Here is a 20,000-nt window from a genome sequence, read left to right on the forward strand (position 1 = left end):
CAGCACTGGAGAGAATCTGCAAAGCTCTGGGCAGGTTTGCAGATTCACACACCATACATAGTTTTTACTTTTTTTTTTTACTATTTCTACTATGTTTGTTGTAATACTAATAAAAACTAAATACTTGAATTTTGTGTGTGTTTTGTTTCTTTTATTAAAGTGTTGGACATTTAATTCCCAACTAAGTATTAAAATCCACATAATAAAATTTAGGGGAAAATGTGACAAAACCCAATTCTGTTTAAACCCAATTTTACATGAACAGAAGTGAAACTGATCAAAACTATCGATGCAGGTTTAGTGAGAATGCAGCCTTATAACATCTAACCTTCAAATATAACTTTTGAGAACCTCAGTTAGTTAAAAAACATCAAAAGTAACAGTTTGCCATTCAAAACATTACAAAATAACAATTTAATTCAATAGATTTATTTACATTTTTCAGTCCATTCAGTAAAAAAAGATTTGGTTCGATAATTTCGACTCCGTAGATTCAGTTCAAGGAACTCGATTCAAAAGAGTTTATTAATGTCAAAATTCACTGGTTTTCAATTGAGTCTGAATCCATAGATTCACTGGTAAATGACTCGATTCCACAGTTCCAGAAAAATCTGTAACATAAAAAATTCTGTCTCCTTAAAAATATTACTTTAAAAACCTTCACTCTGTTTGTGCAAAACCAGCAGGTGGTCAGAAAGTTCCTTCTCTGTTCCTGGGTTAGTTTGAGGGGTTCACCTCACTCAGCTTCGTCTCGGTGGCTGGTTATCATGCTGTCACCATCATCATAATCAGTTTGGGGGCATCAGGAAAGTCTGCAAAAAAACCAAACGTTACAACAGACTGAAAATACACTGTTTAGATAAAATACTTTACCAACAATGAGACACAATTGTCTTCTCTCTCTGTATGTTTCTTACTTCAGTGTAGAAAACTCTTAGTGAGGAACATCTCTTTTACTCCATCACAGGTCTGCACATGCAACAACTGCACTGTAACATCATCACTTCTACATGAGTTCTTCTACAGCTTACCGGTAAGTGTGCCAATACTGCCACCTAGCGGATAATTTACAAATACACTCATCATGACAGGTAGGTTCACAGCTGTATTGTATTGTATTGTATTGTATTGTATTGTATTGTATTGTATTGTATGTTGTATGCTCAAAGAAACACTGAAACAAATAGAAGACAGAAAAAGAAAAAGGGGGAAAAGAAAATTACTGTAAATTGCTTTTCATAGAACATGTATGAATTTGAAGCAGAAGTCAGAACAAGAAAAACACAGGTGGGAACCGAACCTCAGACCCCACTGTAATGTAGAACACAGACACACTGTATGACATTAAATCAGTTCACATTTATTAACAACATCCCGACTTCCCAAGCCATGGCATAATGACACCAGACTCTTTCTCCAAATAATTATAGAGGATCCTCACATACACAAAGCTTCTGTGTCTAAACTGCAATTTCTTGGGGCATCTGATATCAAAACAATGTAAAACTTAAAAGAAAAAAAAGGCAGGCAAAACATCCCTGTGCCCAAGACCAAGGAACAGCTCATGTATTTCCTAGGAATGTGGTTGCAGGAATTTTCAAGACTGGAAACTTCCCATATGAATTATCAGGAATATTTCGGTATTAACAGGAATTAATGGAAATAAAGTTGGAATTTACAAAATTGCAAGTTATCCTATAACAGGGAACTTAAATGTAGTTAAAAAATAACTTGCTTGATAATCAACCAGATTGAATGCAGTTTCAGTTGAATTTCTACCTGCACATTCATCAATCACATGCACACAGCACACTTACTGCAGGGCTCCTGAGGCCGTACCCCTACATGCACTGTGTTTTCTTCATGTAAACAATGAGTCACGCCTCAAAAAAGGGTAAAAATCACTGCCTTATGGGTAATAAAAGACCAATAATCAGGATCTCAGGTCTACATTCCTTACTATTGAAGTAAACAGGACCAATACAGAACAGTTCATCAGACAGGAACACATACTGATTAGTCCCATCAGCCACAGATCTGCTTCTCACCGCTCGTTTCCCCCCGGCTCCACCCTCCATTCACCAACCGCCGCTCGTGCACGCACCCGCTGCTCCATCCAGCAGTAGTGTTCAGGTGTTGTGAGGTGAATCCAGTGTTAACCCTGTCAGAATAACTGCTGAAAGATCATCCACTTTCTTGTGCCAATCCATGTGATTAATTATAAAGTACAGATGTTTAAGTGAATCAGGTTCTGCCCCACATTAACTGTCAGCTATATTGCTTTCAGAGCTCAAAATGAACAAAGCACTAAAGCTGCAAGAAAATACCTCAACTTCAGTTTCTGTCAAATTCCTTTTCTTTAAGGACATCAAACATCACTGACTTTACTAAAGTGGATTTCAAGAAAAAAAATGCCATCATTGAATGCTCTCTGTGATGAAGAGACATTAGACATGATTGAAATTCAAAATCTTTATTTATTTAATAGTGTTTATTGTGTCTCGCTGTAGTAAAAGTGTTCAGACTCTCTGTTTCTCTTGTCGTCTTCTTTTTTTTCTATTTCTCCTTTTCTTTTGAATGTTTTCTTGTCTCAGCTGAGCAACAATTTCCTCCCATTGCTCTCGGACCCTCATATAATGATCTGTTTTATTCTCTGAAGTCTTCTTTTCTTCCTCACAGAGATTCTGGGTATCCTGGAGCCCCCTGTTGGTCTGAAGCTGTAAGTTGTTCCTCTCCTCTATGTCATGTTTAGTTTTCTCTCTTTCGTCCTCTTGTTTTTCTTTAAAATCCAACGTGGGCTCAAACTGAGCAACACGTTCCTCCAGTCGCTCTTTGTCTCTGATCAAATGATCGCTCTCCTGCTCTGCACTATTTTTTACTTTCTCACAGTGATTCTGAGTATCCTGGAGCTCCATGGTGGTCTGTTCCAAAGTGACCTCAAGCTGAGCAACATGTTCCTCCACTTTCTTTTGTTTCCTCGTCCAGCTCTCTCTTTTACATTCTACAGTTTTATCCAGTTCCTCATTGATTTCCAGGGAAGACTGGAGCTCCATGGTGGTCTGCTCCAAAATAAATTCAAGCTGAGCAACACGTTCCTCCAGTTGTTTTTGTTCTCTCGCCCAGCTCTGGCTTCTCTCAGTTATGTCCTGTTCCTGCTGCTTTCGCTCAAAAGCCAAAGTAGCCTCCAGCTTTTGCACCGTCTGTAGCAGAATGGCTTTCTCTTCTTTCTCTTCTGTTAACTTCTCTATCATTAGAAGAGAAAATGCATCCAAGTCTTTCTCTACTTTCTCCATGTGTTTCAGCTTCTCCTTCATTTCAGCAATCTGCTTAGTTTTCTTTGTTCTTCTGGTTTGAAAAAACTTTCTCAACCTTCTGAAGAGCTCCATGTTTATGCCTCTTTACTCACAAGCAAAAACTTCGGAAATGAGAGAAACAGAGACGCGTTCCCAATTATAGACGTTGCCTTACTGTGACGTCACAGGGGGATGCCCCGCCCTCCGTCTGTGACGTAACCCGGTCTCACTTAACCGCACTATGCGCATGCGCACATTACAGAAGTAAAGAGCGGATTAAATATCATGTCTTCACAGCTTTTCTGTTGTTCCTGAGAGAAGAGCGATATTACAGTCATAAATAAGATAAAAACGGCTGTAAACTGTGTATAAAGCGAGTGAATCCGAGTTGAGAACCGGAAGTTGACCGGAGTGACTCTATGAATGTTGCAGAATCATAAATGACCTGTAGGTGGCAGTGTGATGTGTATTAGAGCTCACTGTCACAGCAGGTAATTAGAAGTAGTGGAGCTCTAATGACGTCATTAATAGCGAGGACAAGACACACAGCAGTTTGGGATTCTTTAATTGACTTTATTGATTAATTGATTTGGAGTATGATTGTGTTTCTGATCAAAGTAAGTTCATGTGTATGGAGTAAAAACAACCTGTACATTTCTCACTTCCAGACAGTATTATGAGATGTTCATCTGCTGGAAGTTCATGTTTAATGCTGCATGTTTTATAGGATTTATGAGCTGGAAGAAATGTTTTACTTTTAAATGTTTTCTTTTAACCAACTGGTGCATTTTTATCTATATGCTTCAGATGAGTTTTATAAAAAACACATTTTTACTAATAAAAAATAAAATGTTATTCTGAGTGAAACCAATTGTTTATTAAATGCATTATTCACTAAATAAACATCAATGAAAACTGAATGATTTGTTTTTATTGAATGTTAAAATATTAATTTGAGGATAATTGAACTTAATGAATCGAATAGTTTTGGATTAAATGAAGACTTTACTGAACTAAACAGCGCTGAATTCTCCTTTAAATGAACTTAAGTTTACTGAACTAAATACTGTTACTTATATGAAAATAAACCCGGTTTCTTGAACCCTGTTCGGTTTCAGCCCCACTTTTGGGCCTCACAGCTGAAAATGACCTTCCTGACTTTCAATGGTAAAAGTTCCTGACAACAGTGTGCTACATACACAATTTACATCTCTTTTGAAACAACACACTTTGGGCTTTACATCATCCAAAGATGCTAAAGTTCATTAGAATTTTTTTTTTACTATGTTTTGTGATAAAACATTATTTTTTAAATATATAAATACATGAATTCGGCCCTGAAACAATCCAGAATAGTGACGGGTTAAAAGTCACATGTTTAATGAGTTTTAACTTTGAAGAAAATACAATAAAAACGAGATTCCTATAAACATTATTCTGAGACTGTGTGTAGTCCTTTTCTCCCTCCGTCTGTTTGAGTAAAAGCAGCCTGATAACCAAATGTACTGGGAATAATAACATTCACACAATAAGCATAAGACTGGTATTTGAACATTAGAAAAACAGAAGAAGAAGAAAGTAATGAAAATAAAAGTAGCACAATGCTTCCTTCAGTGCCTCTGTGAATGATGGAGCACATCTGGACCTTCCTTTTATCCTTCCATTCTACAAACAGCACATCCTCTTCTCTCAGCCAGTGATGAGGCCTCGAGGAGCTTTTTTCAGAAGTTTTTTGGTGATGGTTTGAGGGTTTGTGGACAAAATTTTCTCTCATGCTCAGATGTTATTTTTTAGGAGATCTCTAAACAGTGCTGGACTTGTGTAGAAGTCGCCAACAAACAGTTTGTAGCCCATTTCCAACATCTTCTCATCAACAAGTGCTATGACAGATGGTCTACAGACTGGCTGGGGTGTAAAATCCTGATTTCACCTCTCTTCAGGTGTGTTGGGGGATACAACCAGTGAAGACTGGGATTTTCTGTCTCTTACTCTTACTGGTAGAGCTGAAACAGGTGCTGAGTTTGGAGACTGCTTGAACCTCTTTGCTGGTTGATGGCTGGTGTGTGAAACCCACTTCTCCTCAGAAGATTCAACTAAATGGAAAAAAATAGCATTGTATATCAAGTACATACTTTTGTGGTAGAATGAAATCAGGAAGGGGGCAAACACTTTTTCACACCACTGTGTATATTTATTTGCATGTTTGTCACACTTTAATGTTTCAGATCGTCAAACTAATTTAAATATTAGTAAAAGATACACAAGTGAACACGACATGCAGATTTTAAATGAAGGTTTTTATTATTGAGGGGAAACAAAATCCAAATCTACATGGCTCTGTGTGAAAAAGTGTTTGCCCCCCTGTTAAAACTGTGGTTTATCACACCTGAGTTCAATTTCTCTCACCACACACAGGCCTGATTACTGCCACACCTGTTCACAATCAAGAAATCTCTTAAATAGGACCTGCCTGACAAAGTGAAGTCGACCAAAAGAGCCTCAAAAGCTACACATCATGCTGAGATCCAAATGAGAAGGAAAGTAATGGAGATCTATCAGTCTGGAAAAGGTTATAAAGCCATTTCTAAAGCTTTGGGACTCCAGTGAACCACAGTGAGAGAAATTATTCACACATGGCAAAAACATGGAACAGTGGAGAACCTTCCCAGGAGTGACCGACTGACCAAAATTACCCCAAGAGCACAGAGACCACTCATCTAAGAGGTCACAAAAGACCCCACAACAACATCCAAAGCACTGCAGCCTCACTTGCCTCAGTTAAGGTCAGTGTTCATGACTCCACCATGAGAAAGAGACCATTTAAAAACTGCATGTTCACTTGTGTTATTGTTACTAATATTTAAATGAGGTTGATGATCTGAAACATTAACGTGTGACAAACATACAAAAAAATACGAAATCAGGAAATTGCAGTTGCTCAGCTGGAGGTCACTTTGGAACAAAACCAGCATGGAGCTCCAGGATTCTCTAAATCAGTGTGAGAAAGAGAAGAAATGTGCAGAGCATCAGAGAAATATGAGAGGAACCCAATGTTGAACCTCTTCATGTCCAATGATTCAAAATAAAAAAAAAATGTACAAAATAATGAAATATTAAATTATTCAACATTTTTGTGTTTTTGTTACTATAATAAATATAAAAGTAATCAAACCTGTTCAGGGGGTGTCCCAATACTTTTGATGATATAGTGTATCACTTCATTTGTGCTGGAACAGTTTTCTCTTTACAGGATCTGTACCTCAGGTATGAGAAAATATGACTATAACACACTGATAACACACTTACCAGGCAAGAATTCAGAAAGTTTCCAGACCTTTCCCTCATAAACAAAGGTAGACCTTTTCAGAGCTCTAGATTTTCTTTGAGCAGCACATCAGAAGCCTGAAAGACAGAAAAAGTTCAAACCTTCAGATTCATGGCTACTGAAAGTTGAAAGGTCGCTGGTTGTCAGCTCGCAATCTTTAAAAGGACAAATGATCGTGTCATGACCTCCTCAAACGATTTCTAAAATGGTTTCAAAACTGTGGTATTTAAACTCGTACACCTTCACCACTCCACTGCTCTCCCTCTCATCCACACACGTCTACAGACTTTCATTCCCCTTCTCTCCAGGACGCACCTTCACGTCTCCAGACTCTTCTCAACCTGCTCCCTACTCTCACCACGAATCACAATACCGTCGACAAACATCATAGTCCACGGAGAGACTTCTGTCTGAACTCGTCCGTCCTCACGTGCCTCTGCATGCTATATCATGCTCTTCATTAGCATTGAAAACATCCGATTACTCCTTCAATCCTTTAGTTCTACAAAGCCTTAAAATCTCGAAAGAATTTAGAAAACATTTCGGTTTCCAGGCAGCATCAGGTCTGTCTCCTAAATATAAAAACCCCTCCTTTCTACCCTCTATTTCGGACGGATTCTTTGCACTGTGGTTTAGAAGGGGCATTGTAAACATTAATGATCTTTTTCAGGAGAATACATTTGTCACTTTTTCCTACCTGTCAGAAAAATTCAACCTCCCTAAAACTCATTTTTTCCGACATCACCAAATTCGTGATTTTATAAGGAACACATTCTCTCACTTCCTGCACCCACCTCCTAAACAAGAGATTGATCGAGTTTTAGAAACAAAACTTTGTAAGGGTACTGTCTCTAATATTTATAAAACTATTTTTTCATTCGCTGTTCAATCGGGATCTTCATCGCTTTCTAAAATAAAGAGTAACTGGGAATCGGATCTTAATTATAATTTCACGGATGAGGAATGGTCCAAGGCCCTTGGTCGTGTACATCCTCCTCTATATGCGCCCGTCATTCGTTAATACAGTTTAAATTGTTGCATAGAGTGTATTGGACAAAGACCAAACTATCTAAAATTAACCCTGGTTTGGATCCAACTTGTGATCGTGTCGGCGGCTCCGGCTACTCTTTATTATACTTTTTGTCTTTGCCCAGCCTTGACCTCTTTCTGGACATCGATTTTTAAATCAATCTCTGAATACTTTATTTTAGATATTAAACCATGTCCCCTAATAGCATTATTTGGACTCAAGCCCACAAATCCCTCCTTGTCATCCTTACAATCAAACATGCTCGCCTTTTGTTTAATAGTAGCAAAGAGACTTATATTACTGAATTGGAAGAATCCTCACCCACCCAGTTCTTCTCATTAGATACATGACCTGTCTCAGTTTATTCAAATAGAAAAGATCAGATTTACATTACTTGGTATTACGGAAAAGTTTTACACCACCTGGCAACCATTCTTATCATATTTAAGAGAAAGAGGAAAATAAAATCCTGTTCTCTTTGTTTAGCCTTTTTGAGCTCTTCCCCTTGTCCCTGACTTCTTGGTAGATGTAGAAAGGAGAAAGGAAAACATATCTTTGAGAGTGTTAATGTACTTAGGTGCAAAATCTTTTATTTTGTTTTATTTTTCTTTCTTTCTCCTGTTCTTGATGCTCACATTCATGATTGTGATTGTGTGTATAACTTAGAAAGAGAGAGACCAATTTCTTGTTGTTGGACTAAATTAACCACTGTTCCATTGTCTTTCTCGCCTGAGTGTCTTTCTGTTTGAAGTGCATCAATAAAAAAGAGTTGGATAATAATAATAATAATAATAATAAGAAGAAGAAGAAGCCAAGTGATTTTGAAATGTTTTGCCGGTGTCTATGATGACTGGTGGGTCCATCTAATACACAAACGCCAAGTGTTCAAGGGAAGCAAATAGAAGCGAGACTGCTTCTATGCTAGAAGAACGATAGTGTTTTGAACTCCTCAGCAAACCGGTTCATTCTCCTGCTCTACTGAAACTGTGAATGTATGCAAAAGTGCAAACAGTGACCAAGAAGCTTTTCCCTGCGGTAGTTTCTGTAGTGTAGTGGTCATCACGTTCGCCTCACACGCGAAAGGTCCCTGGTTCGACACCAGGCAGAAACAAGGTTGTGATTTTGAAGCTAGTGTTACATTCTTAGGCCTGTAAACTGTGTTACTCGACAGCATTAGAGAAATGTAGAAAACTTTCTTTTATATTGTTTCTGTAGTGTAGTGCTTTAAGTGTTATTGCTGCTGTTTGAACTACAAAAATGTTCAAACAAGTTAAATGTGCCTTATTTTAAAATATGCAAATGCAGTTAAAAGAAAATAAAAACTATTTTTCTATTTCAATAAAATCTGAATTCAAGAAATTCCTGGAAAAAAATCACTTATTTTACACACAGAGCTGTGCAGTAAAGCTGAAACTCTACATCTTCAAACTGCATCATGTCAGTAAAAAAAGGAAAACTTTACAGAAGTGTTTGATTTACAAAATGCTAGCTAGTGATGTACATGCAGCCCCTTTTTACATCATTAGAATGCACAATTACTGTAGGAAAATTATAATCTAAGAAACTCCTGGAACTAACAAGCAAAAAAAAATGAACAGGTACTTTAACAAATCTTGTTTAGTAAAACTTCAAATTGTTAAAAACTTTTCACTGACATTCAGAAGTGTAACAATTGTTTCAACAACAAAAACATCTGTAGAGTCTGTAACACACCTTTATCACATTGTCCACAACAAGAGGGGTCGCACTAGATCCACTCATGGTCAGCAATGTCTGAGATGAGAGTGAGGACTCTGGGATTGACTGAACACTTTTTTCTTCTTGGATTCAACCTCGGTGCCTCTCAGGATTTATGGAAAAGAAACACCTTTATGGAAAAAAAAAGAGTGAGAGAAAGATTGAGAAAATGAACAACCTGAGATGGATATCAAATTGATACGTTTGATAAATCAAAAAAAGGTGTTGATAAAAACAGAATATTAGCGTTGGAGAAACTCCAGTGTTGATCGTAGTTCCACTGGGTAGTGTATGTTAAAGCAGTAATAACTGCCAAACATCAGGCAGATGGAGGAGGTGAAGGTTGTGATGTGGTCGTTGACATTCTTCTTTTCGATGCTCAACATGAATGTCTCAGCAGTGAAGCAGGAGGAACCTGGGAATAATAATAAAAATAATAATTTAAACGTTTATTAACAGGGGCTTCAATGTCAGTTATATATATAATGTAGATACTTGAAACAAATTGGAGGATGAACGCTGCCAATATTGGTAGGAAACAAATAAAAATTAATAAACAATAAGATTGGAAATAAAAGGGAAAATTAAATAATAGTGCTAATTTTAAATTAAAACTGAAAATGATAAATATTGATCTATGTCAATGTATAATAAAATAAGTTGGTAAAGTTTATTTTTTGGATGCTGTATTTGGCACAATAATTAATCAAGCCATGTATTTATTTCTTTTTTTATTACCAGTGAAGGCAGGATCCATCTTCAATAGTTACATCCATCATAGGATGAATGATCTTACTGGCTGAGCTTCTGAGCTTGTGTTAGCCAGTGTTTCAGTACGTAAGCTAGTGAATGTGTGTGAGAATGAAGAAATGACTGAATGTATTGAAGTCCTCTGGACTACATAAAATCTTATACAAATTGTGGGAAATGATTTAACAAAACTAAACAAGCCACGAGTACAATAACATTGCAGTTACATCAGAAAAAACAGTTGCTCTATTTACTCACCACAAACAATAATGAAGGGTGTTGGTGGCACTTTCTCCATCTGAACATCCTCTGCAAGGCTTGTCGTCTCAACACAGTGGAACAGAAGCTCTTCCTTCTCATCAAAATGAGCCAGTAAAAGAAGCAGCGTCTCAATGACTTCTTGGGAGCAACCACTGGACTGACCTCTTTCAGTCTGAAGCTTGAGAAGAGCGTTCTGGACTCGTTTGCTTTTTTGTGCATCAACATATCTCAGGAACTTTAACAGACGTGCCCCTTTTTTGTCTACATTGGCAAAGAATGTTTCCATCAGATTCACACCAGTCAGCTCTTGGAAATGTGCTGGCATACCAACTTCATTGAAGAGAAAGGGCCTTTCCTGGCATAGTTTCTGGATGCTTGTCCCTTTGTTGAGGTCTTTACGCTGGGTGTAATAGGTGCACTTGACTAGTTCTTCCACAACATCTGTACTGTAGTTCTTCTTAAACATCTTCATTTCTTCTTTTTTTTCAAGCTGACTCTCCACAGTCTCCGAGAGTGGCAAATGCTTTGGCTCCAGCTAATACATCCATAGGTGTCTTGAACACTTGCTTTTTGTTCGGTAGGTAACTCTTTCCTGAAGTTGCTTCACCAGAGAATGATATCCTGGTCCAATAACGTCGCCATCGATCACATCTTGCAGAGACTTTGGATACCTGGCCACCATCCTTTTTGCTATCTCTGTTATGGTGTGTTTGGTTGGATTCTTGCAAATCTTCATCACTTCAGAGACCACAATCCTCACCATTTCTCTTCATTGTCTTGCACTAGGTCTTTTCTGTCTTTCCAAGTTCTGTATTAACTCCTCAGGGAGCCTCTGCCATAAGATTTCAAATCGCTCTAAGCAGTTTGGTATTAACGGTGTACAGATTCCTGAAGATGATGTAGAGGTGGATGACGCTGGTGAAGAAGAAATTGATGGTGCAGAGGGAAAGACAACCACTGGAGATGAATGCACAGATTTTGGTGTTTAAGTCCCGGATACTAAAAAGAAGATATAAAAGTATTAAACACTGAGAAATGCTTTTTCTGTTTTGCTAAATTACACACTGTATAGATGCATTTGGAGACAGAACAGATTGCATTTTAAAAATTATAATTTTTGAAACAGCCCCCTATTACATAATAACATTTATTTATTTAGGAAATAATGATTATCTCATCATCATTAGACTCATAAAAATTCATATTCTAACCTTAACACCATGGTAACCAGTGTGCCATTGGGTGGTGTGGTGACATTGTTCTATACTCACTATTTTGGGTCCAGGCAGCAACCAGTCTTCGGGCTTGTATGGGCTTTAACACTGGCAGCAAATCGTTTTCTGTGATGTACTTTAAATCATCTGTGGTTGCCGCACCAAGTGTTTTTAAAGTATCTTCAATGGACTTAACAAGTTGATCAGGAAGGTCCGGTAGCACTCCTGCTATCGCATCCCCTATGTTCTTTAGCAGCTGTGATTCAGCCATATCTGTGAAGACACACAAACAAAGAGTTTGGTCTCTGGTCCAATGAAATTAAGGCATTCAGTCTGACAAGATGCTGTGCTTCAGTGGAATAATCTGGTAACCATTTTTCACATAAGATGACAATGGCTACAAGTCAATCAGTTCACTGATGAGTCTGCACTCTGTCTTTTTTTACTGAGTACATGTGGTAGTAAGAAATCAATTCAGCATCATAAACTCTCATGAGAAAATGAAGAGCTGAATCATCCTTAACAATAATCAGCAGAAGTTCACCAAACTCCACTGACTCATCTTACTTCATGACAAAAAACTGGCCCTTCCTGTAAACAAGCCTGATGAGAGGGCCAAATTTTAGGAGTAGCCCTGGATAATGTCGTAAGTAATGGTGTTTAGGTTTTAAGTTGGTATTGGGAAACAATGCCTTTCTGGTTTTCTAATATATTTGGATGAGAGCATCCAGATAAGTAACCTGGGTCTTGGAAATTTGCTGAGCACAAATGAAGTCAACGATGTCCTTGAGCTGCAACGTTAACTGCCAGACATCATCTTGAGGGTTCTGCACTTTGTCTCCAATTATTAGAGGTAAAAGTCTCAAGAAGTTCCAATTTTAAACAGCTTGTCCACTAAGTTTCAATGTTTTTGGACTGACCTCACAAGGCTTGGATAAAGTATCTGTTCCTTTGTATTTAAATTGCTTGATGCGTCTGTTCAGAACTGTGTAAGCGAACCAATAATTTGTGCAAATTGACAAATTCAAAGCACCAGGGTACACACATGACCCCTGACCTTTCCCACAACTACATCGAACAACCTCCAAGTCTCTACCATGTCCCTGTGTGCCTCATTACATATAGCACAGTTAGGTATGGTAATGTAGGTGAAGTAATGGGGGTGAGATAAACTCAGGCAATGCAGGAGGGAAAGACAGGGCAGAGTGAGGGAGGAAGTGCAGGCCAGACAGGGGTGGGATTTTAAAGTCAGGCTAGGAAAGGTAGGTAGAACGTATTTCCTGATTAGCACACATTAGCATACAGAGATCATTTTGGTCCAAACTCAGTAATAATTTAGTTTAAATAGAGATCATAGAGTAAGTAGTTTCATTGATTTGTACAATTCTGATATACTTCATGAATAACCTTCACTCTGTTTAATCAAATCAGAGCTGTGTCCTTTTAGAGCGGTTGCCAGTTGCGCTCACATTCCTCTATATGGACATTCATTCCTCTTCATTTAGTTCCCTTAAAGACAGAGGAAGTGATCAAGGGGTTTACAAAATGAGGCCGTTTGGCTGCCGTAAGTAAAATCTAAATGAACAGTGTGTTTAGAAGATGAGGAAGTGATGGACTTTAGTTTATTCTGTGTGAAAAACAGTGTGTGTTTGAACTGTTCATTACCAGCATTTGTTCTTCTGGAGAACTCGCAGTCATGTTCACCACCACAGGAACGTAGGTCCCCGAACACTGTTGATTAGAACAACGTGAAAATGTCTGTCACTACATTTAACATCATATTTAATGTTCTCTCTTATACTTGCTCAATACAGATCTAGAACATATACAGAATATATATTTGTCAATATTTGGTGTAATTGAAGAAATGAGGATGGGATATTTCTGTATGTTGTTGCAGTTTTAAAGTGAACATTCCTACTGCAGTAAACAAACGTCTGGTCTCAACAATGGCCTTCGATTCAATAGTGGACTTACAATGTTTGCATGTTACTATGACAGCATGACATTTGACTATGACGTTTCATTGGTGGATTAAAAAGATTGTTGCACCAATCAGGGATGCTACGTCACAGAGATGGTGACGGCGCGACTCTACATAAGCTCCTGTAGTGTTTCTCTGTAGAAACACACACCCGGGTTAGAGGAGAGCGCCCCCTGCTGGACTTTTGTTCGGTAAGCTTTCCAGTCTATTGATTATTGCTGTTTGTTTCTTGTCTTTCTTCTATCTTATTGTGTACAGGCCACAAATACATCGTTTTCCATGCTAAGAGCATTCTTTTATTCGTTGATCCGTTCCCTGGTATTACTCGAAGCATTAGTGCCCCCGTATGGCACTCATCAGTATTACTGATCACTGCTAGTGATTGGAAGATGGCATCATTTCAGTGACTTGGTTCTTTAGATCATTTCGTTCCTTTGATCAGAAATAATATAAAATGGTACATTTCCAATAAGCAGATACCCATACACACGTCTACATACACGAACTCTGACATTAGTTCCAATAATGAAAATATGACAAGGCAGCTAAAGGACAAATGATGATAAACAGAATGAGTAACTCACCCTCATTTCTTCTGGTCCGTATCGTTCATTCCTTAATCACGTGACTCCCATAATTATTGTAACAATAACATCAAGATTCGGACAAAAATAAAATAAAAAATACTCGCACAAGAGGATTCATGACATGAACCTTTTTATAAACCGAACAAAATAAAAATTCTTCCATGCAAATGCGTTAACACGATTAATGCTGTTGATAAGACCCAATACTTGAGGGACGAAATGTGCTTCCTCAAATCTCCACCTCCTCTTCACCTGGCATCCGTATCAGATCTCGAATCGGCCCATTTATCATTCCTTTCAGAAAATATACACAAAGTGCACGTCACAAAGTCGTGATTGTGAACATCACATCAGCTTAGATAACGTCTCATGTAAAAAGTCCACCGCTAAATCTTTCAATCGGACTGATTTGAATCGGAATGACAAGATCGCGGGTACCTGTGCAGCGACATCGAGAACACGAGCACCAGGAAAACAGCGAGTGTGCACCTTACCTTTGTCTCCGGTAGCGCGGACATGCCGGACGATGGAATCTCCAAGAATCACAGTATGACGTTCCGTCTCGGTCGAGATCTCGAAGGCCGGTGGTGGTGGTGGGAGAGACGTCCTGGACCGGGGCTTGGCTCGTGTCTTCCGCTGCTGCAGCATCCAGGGTCTGTTGGCCTGGGCAGAGAAACACGCGGAGTTGAGGTGCTGGGAGCGTTAGATTCAACCCGGGAATTTACCTGGGACGAGTGAGCGTCCGCCCGGGATGTTTCCAGCACCGCTTTCCGCTCTCGCAGCTGGGCATCGAACGAGTCCTCACCTGTGCTCAAAGGCAGACACACAGCCGGCATAGTGCTTATAATAGCAGATAGAGTTAAGATACAGAGATGTGATAGAGTGAGAGGGAATGAACACCAGTGATAGTCGAGTTAACTAACTACAGGCACAAGACAGGAAGACAAAAACAATTTAGGATTATTAAAAGAGGAAAAAAGGAGAGATAAATACTAAAGTTTGTTTAAAAACACAGTCAAACACAGGAAGCTACGTCACAGGAAGCCTGCAAGCAGAGAGTCTCCTTTCCACGTCATGACCTGCTCCCATCCTGCTGCCACCTAAAAAGATAAATAACTAACAACAATCTGCACTTACTTTATCTTTACAGTAAATACATTTACAAATAAATACATAAATACAATATGAAAATAAATAATAATAAATTGGCAATTCACACAACAAACAAATTAAATACATTTTTCACTACAAAGTCATTTTCCTAAAAACAGATCTTTCTTGCTTTGTTTGTTGCAAAGTCATCAATTACATCATCGTTGCAATCTGACCAGCACTTGTATGGTTGATGTTTATGACAGCGAGGCTGCTGAGGTGCTCTTGTGACATGGTGGATCTCAGGTATCATTTGATTAGTTTCAGTTTTAAAAAGCTTCTTTCTGCTTCAGCTACAGTCACTGGAAGTGTAAGACAAAGTCTTGTGAAAAAAAAGCTTGTTCACGTGAAAGAAAAGTGTCAATGATTTTTTTTTGGCTTTTAAGTGTAGAAAAAGTTCAGAAAAAAACATAAGTCGAGTAAAATCTCAAACCAGAGGCAAATCTCATCTAATTAAGCCACAAGATCTTTTGCATGAAAGTTGTTTTAAAAAGATTTTCACTTTTTCTATCAGTAACTACACTAATAAAGGAGAGGTAGAGGGAAGATTTGAACAATTCATAACAGCCCCCCAAAATACTTATAATTCTTATTATTAATATCATAGCTGCAGTAACACACACACACACACACACACACACACACACACACACACACACACACACACACACACACAGCTGCATTAATACATTTAAATCGCTATCTCTCTAATCACACCTAATCATACCTCCAGGATTAATTACAGGTTGGGTGACCTCTAACCTCTCGTGTGATGCTGATGTTCCTCCTCAGAAGTCCGTCTGCTGTCTGAAGTCTCAGCTCCACCCTCTTCAGGTCATCAGACTTCATCAGGGCTGTCAATTAAACACAACCTATGTTTATCTACACTTATGATACCAGGACGAGAAAAAAACCCTCTGAAGATGTTCTTCTTAAAGACTGAAATCCGTATCAGAGCTCTTTTATAGAAATATATATATGACTGTATAATGCTGCTGCCATTAGGACTTTATTTCACATCACATGAATCTGCTGCACTTGTGAGTGGATTTGATTCGGACTTTTCTGATAAGCGTCTCTAATAGATCAGTGTAATTATTATAATATTAACGCTTAGTGGCGTCTCACCGTCCAGACTACAATTATCTCATACATACAACTGAGCATATCATTTAAACTCACACCTAGAGGTCGACTGATACAGGATGACCAATATATGTTGCTGATTTCTTTTGTCCGATATGTTTGTCCAAATAAAATCTCTACAAATTTAAACCTATTTTGTAATGACACTGAATTGAAATAAAAAAATAAATAAAAAATCTGTGTGACATGAACAACTCATATTTCTTGTCCACTTATTACACTATTTATAACTTTTAGAATAAACTTTAAAAACTGGACCAATATAAAGTTTGTTCACAAACTTTTACTAAACTGAGTTTATTTATATGATCATCACCATTCATTATTCATGAGGAGGAACATCAGCACCACACGAGAGGTTAGAGGTCACCCAACCTGTAATTAATCCTGGAGGAATTAAGTGTGATTAGAGAGATAGTGATTTATTTAAATGTATTAATGCAGCTGTGTGTGTGTGTGTGTGTGTGTGTGTGTGTGTGTGTGTGTGTGTGTGTGTGTGTGTATCAGGTGAGTGTACAGTTCAGTGAAGTGCTGATACACCTTCAGGACAGACTTCTGTCTTCAGAAGTCACACTCCTCACTGTCTCTCACACACACACACACACATAAAAAAAAAAATAATATATATATATATATATATATATATATATATATATATGCGAGAGCAAGACGAGTTTCTCAAAGTGGAAATATGCTCATTATTTCACTTTAGTTGAGCATAAAGACAAAGTTTTTAGTCTAATGTAAGCTGTGTCTTTCTGGTTTGAAGGTCGTATCTACTGTGATAGCAACACCTCCAGAAACTCCATGCCTGAGGAGCTAGAAGCTAGAAGCTAACCCGGTGTTCTGTTCTACATTGTTGATAGTTTTCATACTTCAGCTGTGAAAGGAACATGTTTAAGAGCTCAACACAACAGCTTTTATGATGCAGAAGCCACTTTAGTTTTTGATTGTGAATATATTATTCAGCTTGTTTTGTTCTTTATTTCAGAAATCCTTGTGATATATTCAGTTTGTGCTGCTCTGACTTTAATAAAATAGTGTTTAAAAATGACTTTGTGTTTAAGTCAGTTTTGTGTTTGTAGACCATAACACATAAAAGGGCATTAATGGGAACATTAAAGAAGGTTCTTTTAAAAAGTAACTAAAAAGTTACTTTTAACAGTAACGCATTACTTTTTGGTGTAAATAATCAACAAAGTAATTGAGTTACTTTTTAAATTAATTAACTAGTAACTGTAACTAGTCACTATTTCTTAGTAACCAGCACAACACTGGGCACGAGTTTGTCCATCTTTTATTCTCCAGGCGTTCAACTGTAGTCCACGACACGTATATTTTCTGGAATTAGACTTTGAGAAAACTCTGTTCTGGTTGTTGTTCTGATTTTTGGTGATCATGATGTACTAATATACTGCAGCACTTCATGTGTTACTGTCTTTTACAATGAACTGCATTAACATACAGAACAGATCAGTAGAAAGAACTTTTTTGTGTATGATATTGTGTATTAATGTATTTTTGCGCATGGTAGTTGTACATTGCATCACTTTTCAAGCTACTATCTCTTATTATATGTTACATTAACGACATAAACAACAACAGATTCATGTATCTTAAAAACTAAATTCTAATACGTACATTACATTTACATTAATGTGTTTTTTCGTGAGCTCATCAGTGCAGTAGAGGACGACGAGTGGACGTCTCGTCTGTGGTGGTAGAGGACGAGGAGTGGACGTCTCGTCTGCGGCGGTAGAGGACGATTAGTGGACGTCTCGTCTGCGGCGGTAGAGGACGATGAGTGGACGTCTCGTCTGCGGCGGTAGAGGACGATGAGTGGACATCTCGTCTGCGGCGGTAGAGGACGATGAGTGGACATCTCGTCTGTGGTGGTAGAGGACGATGAGTGGACATCTCGTCCGCGGGGGTAGTTGACGATGAGTGGACGTCTCCACCCTCCTAAAGTGTTCATTTCAGACTTTCAGGTGATCATCTCTTTCATGTCACGTCACTGTGAACCTGCATAACTATATTTGTGACCACACTCATGTGCTTTAAATGTCCTCTGCTGTGGGATGCAGAAATAATTGTTGCAATATTTATTTTTATTTACAAAATCTCAATAAAGTGATGTTTATGTAACAAACTGCACTGGAAGAAAGACAGACAGGCAAAAGTTCACCAAGCAGAGCTTCTTTATTTTCTTTCGTTTTCACCCTGGCGTTTTCCTTTCCAGTGCTCACACCAGGGTTCACCCACACACTCACGGTTCGGGACGCCTTTTCTTTTTTGACGTTCGCCGGTGGTCACTCCCTCACGCTTCTCTCTTTAGCGCCCGCCAGAGTTTCCTCACGCACCGGCACAACTTTTCTTTGCGTCCACACGAGTTCACTTTCCGGCCGACGCGTCTTCCACCGGCGCCCGTCTGCACTTATTTCCCCTTCAGCGACCTTCCGCTCGTCTCTCTGCTTGGTGTCCCTCTTTTTTTTATGGTGTCACCAGACTGAAACAGAGCACTGATTAGTCTCATCAGCTGCAGGTGTTTCTTACCGCTCGTGCCGTCCGGCTCCGCCTCCACTCGCGCACCGCTGCTACAGTTTACATCCCTAATCATATAGAACAATATCTGCTTTATCTATTCCCATTTCTCATCCAGTGATCAAATAGTGGAAGCACTGAGATCATTGTAAAAGACTTTGGTTTTTGCTCAAGTGTGTTAAAGTGTGTTATATTTATAGATCTTCACTTCACTTCTGCCCTCAGACTCTCACTAGTGTACAGAGATGATTGTGGATTAAACATATTAATGTGTGAATGTTAGATTTTCAATGTTTCTTCTTATTTAGATCTGTAAAAAATACCAGGACTTAAAGGTAAATAAAACCTGTGTTCCACACTCTTTATTGTTCTTTTACCAGGTCGTAAGTGTTCCACCTGCTGCAAGTGTTCCACCTGCTTTACTCCACTCCTACTGCTGTAGCGCCCCCTACCTCCACCCCCACCATTATACAGCCCTTTATATATGTCATTATCATCATTATTAGGTTTAAGTTCATAATATACAATATGTGTCTTTACAGCCTGGTAGTCAAAGTCCATCTCCTTCAGCCAGTCCTTCATCTGCATCCGGTCCTTCATCTGCATCCGGTCCTTCATCTGCATCCGGTCCTGCATCTGCATCCGGTCCTTCATCTGCATCCGGTCCTTCATCTGCATCCGGTCCTTCATCTGCATCCGGTCCTTCATCTGCATCCGGTCCTTTATCTGCATCCGGTCCTGCTTTTTAGACTGTTTTGTGCTTTTTGTTAACTTTATTTTTGTACTGAGAAATGTAGAAATGTAAGATCTTTTAAACCCGTATGTTTTACAATCTTTCAACATTTTAGAGTAGAAACTGATTGTAGTTCACTCATACTGATGTTTTTCTGTTTAAGACTGTAGGTTTGGTGTTTATTCTCTTGTTTATAACTGACAGTTTGTTTGTTTGTTTGTTGTTTTTTTTAGATAAAAATGAATTC

At 38.5% G+C, this 20,000-nt stretch overlaps 1 protein-coding gene across 4 annotated transcripts in view; it reads right to left on the minus strand.

Moving 5' to 3' along the window:
- The window catches only part of LOC310723807 (uncharacterized protein), a 544,801-nt gene that overhangs the window by 442,792 nt on the left and 82,009 nt on the right, over positions 1–20,000 (minus strand). The window lies entirely within an intron of this gene.

Source organism: Silurus aristotelis, assembly GCF_946808225.1.
Source record: "Silurus aristotelis genome assembly, chromosome: 1".
Classification (NCBI taxonomy): domain Eukaryota; kingdom Metazoa; phylum Chordata; class Actinopteri; order Siluriformes; family Siluridae; genus Silurus; species Silurus aristotelis.